This window comes from Pinus tabuliformis, chromosome 7, assembly GCF_031772625.1.
Source record: "Pinus tabuliformis cultivar Carrire ecotype Pingquan chromosome 7, CPIR1, whole genome shotgun sequence".
Classification (NCBI taxonomy): Eukaryota; Viridiplantae; Streptophyta; class Pinopsida; order Pinales; family Pinaceae; genus Pinus; species Pinus tabuliformis.
The window spans coordinates 2,080,090,183-2,080,100,715 of record NC_142293.1 but is presented as its reverse complement, the minus strand read 5'-3'; positions in this window follow the sequence as shown (position 1 = coordinate 2,080,100,715).

Below are 10,533 nucleotides of genomic sequence, written 5' to 3'. Positions count from 1 at the left end.
GCCATATAATTAACCTATGGTGGGGGTGATACCACTTGCATACAAGGACCATTTAGGGAAGATGGTTGATTGGGAGCCAAATTAGGACCAACAAATGAAAGTTGATCAATGACCACGAATCTTCCTTCATGCGGGAAACATATCACATGAAAGAGAGAAGAGACAAGAACTCCCATGACATAAACATAGTCACGGCTAAGGAGCAAATTTAAATCCAAAGGACCTTGGACAACCAACACGTCGATATAGATGATTTTTCCTCCCAAAGTAATAGGCAACTTAGGAAGGATCTCTAACGGTTGATTGGTTCCTCCAAAAGATTCTAGGTAACGGGCACAAGATACGGAGAACCTAAATCTTGCCAAGAAGTTGAGGACATAATACTAAAAATGCACCTTCATCTACATGTATATTATAATCATGTACTATGATTTGAAAGGTCACGTAAGAAGAAAGATGATATCTTGCTAGTCAACTCCAATTAAAGGAAGTGACCATACTACTTGGAGAGGGTGCCATGGGAATGGGAGCACTGCCCCCTTGCATTATGGAAATGGGAGGATCGCCCCACTGTAGTGTGGGAATGAGAGGATTCCCCCCCAATTCATTTGAATCTAAAGAAACAAGGAGAACCTAAGTGGTATGAAGTTCACTCTCTACGGGAAAGGTATGATCAATTAAAGGTGGAATCGAGTCAACCATTTTCTCAACCAATGGTTGGTCAAGAACATAATAATGGGATTCACTTTCAGAGAGAGTGGGATTGACTAGAGATGAATTTTGATCAATTGCTTGGTCAACTAGTGGAGGATCAGGGGAAAGCTTTCGATAACCAGTCGGAAGACGAGGCTGAGAAGCTGTAAGTTTGTCCAACACTTTTGAGGCTTCATCCATATAAATAAAAAGGTGAATAGGATGATTCCCTTCACATAAATTATAGGGAAATTTGACTTTACCCTTTTTCCCATGGACCTTACTATCACTATTTGAGGGTTTGTCACCATCATGATCTCCAGAGGTTGAGGACAAAGGCCAATGTGAGCCTTTAGACTACACTTCTAATACCTTGGGAATACCAGGACAATCTCCAAGAAGGTGGTAACCTTTACATAACCTGCAAGGGCACTTCACTTTGTGGGGGTGATTGGAAGGTTTCTCCACATTAGTTGCATCTGTAGCAATGGTTGCTTGGTTTCCCCCTTGCTTATTTTTCTTCTTCTTAATATTCATGTTCTTCTTCTTCTTATCCTCCAGGTTACTAGCTTGCAGGCTTTCACCAGATGAAGAGGAAGAAGAGGAAGAAGACCGAACATGCGAAGAAGGCAAAGAGTCAACTTTAAGATCAACTGGAGGTTGATATTGTTCAAGTGGAGGAGAACCTGGTTGAGAAGCAGTTCGGACATTCAGAACCATAGGGGTCAAAAATAGCCAGAATGGCAAACCAATGGTAAATCCAGGTGTTGAGAATGCAACAAGATGATGGAGCTTAGTGGAAAGGAGTCGCCTTCACTAAGTGGGCCTGTAGGCTATTTTTGGCGCCAGGTCTACTTTTAGACTATGTCTATTTTTAGACATATGGATCATGGTCTATGAGTTGCAGGATGTTATTTGTGGATGATTGGTCATGTTGGTAAAAATAGGTGGACTTTTATTTTTAGACATATGGGCGGAGTCTATTTTTAGACTGCCAGGCTAAAAATAGAGCAGTCGAATATTATTAGCTCATAATAATATTTGGACTATAAACATTATCTTATCCTCTTGGAACACTTCAGTTCGAGCTATAGATGTGGCACATGCAGCTGTCAGAAGGAAATACGCTTTTCTTATTGGTCAGTTGAGCTATTGCATGATGGACTTCAGTTAGAACTCAAGTGATTGAGTTTGGTGGAGTTGATGGAGTTGTGTTCAGTTTGACTTTGTTGAACTAGTTGTATTTAGTTTAACTGCAAATAAACTAGTGATGAGTGATGTGAATTAATTCACTAATTATTAACTTATAAAGCAACTAAAGAATACATCAGTTAACTCAGTGCATGGACAGTTCAGTGGAGACAGGTGTTATAGGTTGAGATTGCTATCAGTTGTGACTATAGTTGTGCATGAGATTTGCACAATCAATGGATTGAGTATTGCCAATGAGGATTGTGTGGTTCAGCCAAGGGAAATACGAGTTGGGATCAGCCATTCTCATCTATTCTCATGTAGGATTGCGCAGTGGAGGCAGGCAAGTAGCGGAGGAGATTTGAACCTATGATTGATTCAGATCTGAGCTAGTTTGTGTGTAACAGGTGGCGATAGTACTGAGTACTTGTGAGGAGTATTGTACTATGTATTGTTACATGTTCTCAATCATTATAATATACAGATAGTGTGGGGTTTTCAACTATATGCTTTCCCCAGGTTACATACTGTGTTAATGTACGCATGCGATTGATGTTTCATTGTTTTTAATTCCGCAAAATTGATGATCAACGTAGAGGAGGTTATGTATTATGCATGCATTCCGCAATAGTGTATAATCAGGATAATCTCTGTGAATAAGTGTCATATTATTCAAAATTTCTACATGGTATCAGAGCAGAGTTGATCATCATATCTATTATTCAGAAAGTGTTTACATTTTATTGCTTCAAGCAGAGTTTGTAATCGGGCCAGGTAGCCTCTGGATTCATCCTTCTATTGGAAGGTGAGATATCTGGTAAAGGCCCATACAGTCAATCTCTGTACGAGAAATACTTTGTTCTCACGAATTTTAGATCAGAAGCGGTTGAGTTTTGAGCTGGTGGAATTCGAATTTGCAACAATGTTTTCTTGGTGTCAAAGTTGAAATGTCTTTCAACAGATTGCGATTGGAGTATGCTCTTGAGGGCAGCTCGAATTATATTGCATGGAAAGACAGGATGGAGGCGGTGTTAGATGACAATGGGCTGAAGGAGTTCATAGAAGCTGAGGTCCCAAAGCCTACTGATGCTGCTCACGTTGAGGTTTGGCAAAAGAAGACAGCAAAGTGTCGAAGGATTCTGTCGGAGGGCGTGAAGGATCACATTGTGTGCAGCCAGCATGGAAAGGCTTCTCCATACTTGATGTGGAAAGCATTGACAGATCTATTCCAAAGCAAGAGCGACCAGAGGAAGTTGGCGCTCAAGGATAAACTCAGAAACATTAAGTGTGAGAAAGGAGACAGTATGCCCAAGTATCTCACGAAGTTCACTCAAGGCCAGGATGAGATGGGAAGTGTGGGGGTGACTGTCGATGATAAGGACTTGGTGAGCTTGGCTCTTCTTGGTCTTCCGAAGAGTTGGCATTCCTATCAGGACTCTGTCAATGGTCGGGAGAAATTGCCAGGATGGGAGAGACTTTGGTAAGATCTTGTGCAGGAGGAGATCAGGCAGAATACCAGGGACGGATCTTCATCAAAGGCACCTGATGAAGAAAATCGCGCTTTGGCTGCCAAAGCAAAAAAGGGGAAGAACAAGAAAGCTTCTCATTCTGGTGCGAAAGGCAAGAAGCAGGACATGTCCAAGGTGAAGTGCTTTCACTGTCACCAGCACGGACACTATGCCACAAACTGTCCGCAGAAGAAGAAAAATAAACAAGTTGTTGGATCTGTAGCGGGAGATGCCTTAGCCTCGTAGTTTGAGCTTGATTTTTTGTTGATCGCATGCTTGGTATCAAGTGTGATGGGATCGGTATGGTTCTTGGACAGTGGTGCGTCTTTTCACATGACAGGAGATCGAGATTTGTTTTCTGATATGGAGGAGAAAGATCTTGGAGTGCACATCGAGATGGGAGATGATGGTAGATACAGTGCGACCGGTATCGGTGCCATTTCCTTTGAGAGGGAGTCTGGTAAACCCTTCGTATTGAAGGAAGTGATGCATGTTCCAGGATTGAAGAAGAATCTTATCTCTGTGGCGATGTTAGAAGACAAGGGATATGATGTTGTTTTCAGCGAGGGAAAGGCTTTCCTGCGTAGTAAGACAACTGGAGAAACCCGGAAGATAGGGGTTCGAGTCAGGAACCTTTATTAGTTGCATGTAGATGGTTGCGCAGCAATGGCATGCAAGGCAGAAGGATTGGTGAGCCGAGATGATGGCGAGCTGTGGCACAGGAGATTGGGCCACCTTCACCATGGAGCCTTGAAGATACTACAGCAGATTACTACTGGGCTTCCTAAAGGCACTCTTGCGCAGTCAGATCAGTGCAAGGGGTGTACTTTAGGAAAATTTGTGAAAGCCACCTTTCACGAGAAGGATAGTTGCGCCACGACGATCCTTGAGAGAATTCACACAGATGTGTGTGGACCTTTCTCAGTAGCTTCGACAGCAAAGCACAGGTACTGTGTGATCTTTGTTGATGATTTCTCTCGGAAGTGCTAGATCTTCTTCATGCAGAAGAAGAGCGAGACATACTCAAAGTTCTGTGAGTTCAAAGCATTGGTCGAGAAGGAATCAGGGAAGAAGGTGAAGGCTCTTAGGAGGGACAATGGTGGTGAATTCATCTCTGGCGAGTTCAAGGACTTCTGTAGCACAGAAGGGATTTGAAGAGAGCTCATAGCTCCCCATAACCCAAAACAGAATAGGGTTGCTAAGTGGAAGAACAGAATGATCGCGGGTGTTGCAAGGGCGATGTTGCATGATCAGGGCCTACCCCTTCACTTGTGGGTGGAAGCATGCAATACTGCAGTATATGTGCAGAACCGTTGTCCTCACAGGATACTTGGCATGAGTACACCCGAGGAGGCTTATTCTGGTAAGAGGTTTGATATTTCTCATTTAAGGATTTTTGGTTCTAACGTTTACATGCATGTGACGAAGGATGCCAGGAAGAAGCTGGAGCCGACCGCAGAGGTTGGGATATTTGTGGGGTACACTGATACGCCCCACAACTATCATGTGTATTTTCCAAATAGTCGCAAGACTATTGTACGATGGGATATCAAATTTCAGGAGGAGAAATCCATGAAGTGTTCGCTTGAGAGGGAACCACACTTGCATGCATATGAGGAGCTATTAGTTCCTAAGGATGCGTTTCAGGACGTGGATCAGCCACAGGACGAAGTTCATGGAGAGGAAGAGACCACTCATGCAAAGCCAACCATCAGAGGGCGAAAGTGCACTACAGAAGCTGAGCGACTGGCTCAAGATGCAGAGAAGGTTGTAGGACCACCTACAGGCCAACGTAGACAGAGACAGTCACTTGATCGGTACACTAGATACATGGCTCTTGTGAGGAAATGTGTTGTGATTGAGCCATCCTCTTTCGAGGAAGCTGTGGAGGATCCCGCATGGGTAGATGCCATGGTGGAAGAGTATGATTTGATTGTCAGAAACAGTGCATGGGAGATTGTTCCAAGACCGGAAGGGAAATCAGTGGTGGGTTCGAGATGGATCTACAAGGTGAGCAGGAAGCTGATGGGAGTGTGGAGAAGTACAAGGCAAGATTTGTTGCCCGAGGCTTCTCACAGATAGAGGGGATCGATTATGAGGAGACCTTTGCACATGTCGCAAGGTATTCTTCCATACGGACGATTCTTGCTCTCTCAGCGCAGATGGGGTGGCACTTTCATCAGATGGATGTGAAGACTACGTTCCTCAACGGAGTCATTGAGGAGGAGGTGTACATAGAGCAGCCCGAAGGTTTCGAGATCTTCAGCAGTGAGTTGCATGTGTGCAGGCTCAAGAGAGCGTTGTATGGGTTGAAACAAGCACCACGTGCTTGGTACACATGGATAGACAGTTATTTCACTAGACTTGGATTCTCCAAGAGTGAGGCGGATCCTAACCTATACTAGATTGTGGTGGAGGGTAACTTTCTTATCATTGTACTTTATGTAGATGATTTGATTCTGACAGGTGATGAGCTGTTGATACTTTCATGCAAGGATGATCTTGCTAAGGAGTTTGGGATGAAGGACTTGGGCCTCCTTCATTATTTCCTGGGATTGGAAATTTGGCAGCGCAGTGATGGACTATTTGTTTCTCGAGGTAAGTATGCTCAGGAGATACTGGAGAAGTTCAACATGCATGGCTGCAAGCTTGTTGATACTCCTCTTCCTGGAGGTTGGAGGAAGGAGGATGCTACTTCAGCGGAGGTAGTAGATGCCACTGTTTATCGACAGTTGGTGGGGTCGCTTATGTATCTGGTCAATACACGACTCGATATATGCTACATTGTTAACCAGCTTTCACAAGCTATGGTTAAGCCAACCAAGCTCTTCTGGAAGGTAGGCAAGCATGTATTGCATTATCTCAGAGGCACATCGGGATATGGATTGTGGTACAGACAGGAGGATGAGGTGAAGCTATGTGGCTTCACGGATGCAGATTGGGCAGGGGCCCAACGAACAGAAAGAGCACATCTGTAGGGATTTTCAGTATTGGGTCGACAACAGTTTCTTGGTACTGCAGGAAGAAGAGATCCGTGGCACTCAGTTCAGTAGAGGCCGAGTATATGGCAGCAAGTTTGGCTACATGAAAGGCTATATGGATGAGGAAGATCCTGGTTGGGTTGTTCGGTTCATACTTGGAGCCTACTGTGATTTATTGTGATAACCATAGTTGCATTAAAATCTCGGCTAATCCAGTATTTCATGATAGATCTAAGCACATTGACATCAGGTACCATCATATCAGAGATTGTGTGCAGCGGAGAATCATGTTACTTTCATACATTCCAACGGAGGATCAGGATGTTGATATCTTGACGAAGGCACTCACCAGGAGCAAATTAGAATACCACCGAGGCAGGATAGGGGTTGATGATAATCCATATCTTGTTGAGAGGGAGTGTTGAGAATGAAACAAGATGATGGAGCTTAGTGGAAAGGAGTCGCCTTCACTAAGTGGGCCCAAAGGCTATTTTTGGCGCAAAGTCTATTTTTAGACTATGTCTATTTTTAGACATATGGATCATGGTCTATGAGTTGCAGGATGCTATTTGTGGATGATTGGTCATGTTGGTAAAAATAGATGGACTTCTATTTTTAGACATATGGGCGGAGTCTATTTTTAGACTGCCAAGCTAAAAATAGAACAGTGGAATATTATTAGCTCATAATAATATTTGGACTATAAACATTATCTTATCCTCTTGGAGCACTTCAGTTCAAGCTACAGATGTGGCACATGCAGCTGTCAGAAGGAAATACGCTTTTCTTATGGGTCAGTTGAGCTATTGCATGATGGACTTCAGTTAGAACTCAAGTGATTGAGTTTGGTGGAGTTGATTGAGGAGTTGATGGAGTTGTGTTCAGTTTGACTTAGTTGAACTAGTTGTATTTAGTTTAACTGCAAATACACTAGTGATGAGTGATGTGAATTAATTCACTAATTATTAACTCATAAAGCAACTAAAGAATATATCAGTTAACTCAGTGCATGGATAGTTCAGTGGAGACAGGTGTTAGAGGTTGAGATTTCTATCAGTTGTGACTATAGTTGTGCATGAGATTTGCACAATCAATGGATTGAGTATTACCAATGAGGATTGTGTGGTTCAGCCAAGGGAAATACGAGTTTGGATCAGCCATTCTCATCTATTCTCATGCAAGATTGCGCAGTGGAGGCAGGCAAACAGCGGAGGAGATTTGAACTTGTGATTGATTCAGATCTGAGCTAGTTTGTGTGTAATAGGTGGAGATAGTACTGAGTACTTGTGAGGAGTATTGTACTATGTATTGTTACATGTTCTCAATCATTATAATATACAGATAGTGTGGGGTTTTCAACTGTATGCTTTCCCCGGGTTACATACTGTATTAATGTGCGCATGCGATTGATGTTTCATTGTTTTTAATTCCGCAAAATTGATGATCAACGTAGAGGAGGTTATGTATTATGCATGCATTCCACAATAGTGTATAATCAGGATAATATCTATGAATAAGTGTCATATTATTCAAAATTTCTACACCAGGAAGCGATAACGTTGCCATATAAGGAGCACCAACATTTCCAAAAGAAGCGAAAGGACTAGGATTCCAATTAGAGGGGTTTCCTTGATTGGTGGACTTAGGAATTGTTGCCATTAGTCTCAACCTAAGATCTACTAAGGACTATTTCCACACGAAGGATGTTGTTTTGCGATCGATTAATTTTAGAACTTAAAAAAATAAATCAAAAAGGGGTAACTAGGAATAAAGGTTTTCCAAGCAACTGTGAACTGCAATATACACCTTGGCGAACTAAGGACTTAATGTATGACAACCAATCTCCCCGAATGTTGTGTTCAGTGTCTCACAGTATACAAGGTGACAGACTCAGTTACCTATGTATGGATAGCAACCTATAGGGGACTCCCAAAATATACTTGATGGTACATGGGAGTGCAGTCTGTAGTAGTGTTGTCTAATGCGTAATCGTTCGATGAGAGCGTTCCTTTATAATTTTCATGCATGGAGTGTCATCTGATATATCAAAGGTAGGTGGAATGAGATTTCACCCCCGAGATGCAACGCTGGAAAATAACAACAACTCCTACGTTTAGCAATGTCGAAACATGTCTCTAGCCTAGACCTCTACATGTTTGTGTTAATGTTCCAAATTCTCCTTAGGTTAATTGAGATGAATTTTAAAGTTGATATTGATTCTTTCCATTTCAATGAGGCTATCTAGCATATGGAATAAGTTTCAAACATTGATACAAAAACCAAGTATGCAACAAACAAAGCTTCCTAACTAGATATTTTACTTTCACTATTCCAGTGCACCCACCAAAAGTAAAATGAATTTCAATTCACCAAAATGAACCTACGTGAATTTTTTTCACTTTTTCTTTTCAATGAATGAGAATGCACTTTTCAACTTTCAACATTGAGCAATGTAATCTATGCTCAATGATAATCCCAAAAACGACTTTTCAATTCAATGTAATCTAATCCAATTTCAAAAAGTAAACTTTGAGATGAAAGTTAAGAAAATGAAAATTTCATTTCTTTTCTAGTTTCCAAAAGAATTAATACTACTTTAACCAACAACAAATCAATATTCCTTCCACACATACAAGCAACAAACAGTAAATTCAATTGACCCAAATAACTAAAGACCCAACCAAAATTCACTTTCACTACTTCAAACAATGTGATGGACTTTTTCAAACCAATAAGAAACCAACAAAAATAATGGAAAGTTCTATGCACACAGAGCAGGAGGACACTTAAGAGATCAAGACACACTAGTCCTTTCTGGTAGAAACCCTAAAAATTCTATTTTTTGGACCAACGCTACTTTAATGGTCAAAATCCGCACTGACAGGGGTTTTTAGCACTACTTTAATGGTAAAAACCCATGTTGACAAGCTGATAAGGTCTTCAGAGCGACAACGCGACTATTTCTGGAGAAAATGTGCTAGGTGAGAAAGACATAGGAAAATGTAAAGAAAATCAAAGAGAGATCCAAACTTGACACTCTAAAGAACATACTACTCAGAATGCAAACCCATAATGGACCTAAATTACAGATCAATAGGAGGTTGGCCAAACTAATAAAAAATACCAAACAAAAAAAGGAGGTTTGAAGGGTTAAAAGCTCCCCAGCGGAGTCGCCATTTTGTTGTGCAGGCAATCCTTTCTGCGAATAGAAATGATCCCTCTAGTCTTATGGGAGGATATAGCAACAAACAAAGACAAATATGTGCAAACTTTCCTAGTTTATACCAAAAAACACAAAGGAGGATAGATGACATACCTCACTCTGATGCTAACATCCATTGGTGTCATCCTTGATTCTTTTGCTTCCAAGCTCAATCTCCTCTTCATTGTTATGGATGGATACGTGCAAGGAAAATCACATGGAGACATCAAACGCATACATAGCAAAAACCATTCTGATATAAACCATATAAGAGATCAAGGAGTATTATATTAAATGAGCAATGATTGACACATTTATGGAAAGAAAACACATAATGTATTAGTAATATATGGTAAAGGGAGCATTGCAACCACTTAAGCCTTGATTTTGGAAGCCTCCTTTAGGTGAGGTTCCAAGTCCTAGCCTTAACCTTCAAGCACTCCTTTCTCCTTAGCAAAATGGGAAACATTTGGGCATTGTTCAACACTGGGAAGGAAACCAATTAATAGCCAACCAGTTATGGATAGTAGGGATCTCATTTATAGGGAAGCAGAGGGAGTTAAGGATCCATAAAAGGAGGGAGCGGTTCCACATCTTAAGAGAAATATCCATGAAAGTAGGATAAAGGACCAAGAATGGGAGATCTCATTCAAATCCTTATTCACCTGTAATCAGCTCACCATTCTCGATACTTCTAGTAAGAGAAGCTTCTCCTCCACTTCAGGAAAAATTCAGAGGTTTAGCGCGGGTTTTCCTTATAAAAGCCTCACTGGAAGCGCTAGGACAGTATAGTGCAACAAGGTACCAACATGGATCACTAGTGATGCAAAAAGCGTTGATCCTGAAAACAAGGTTTTTTGACACTTCAGGATACGAGACAGGTAGTGTGACAAAACACTGTATAACATAGCACTAGTGCAGAGTAGAGGTGATTCTTCAACTCGAAAAATGTCTTTTG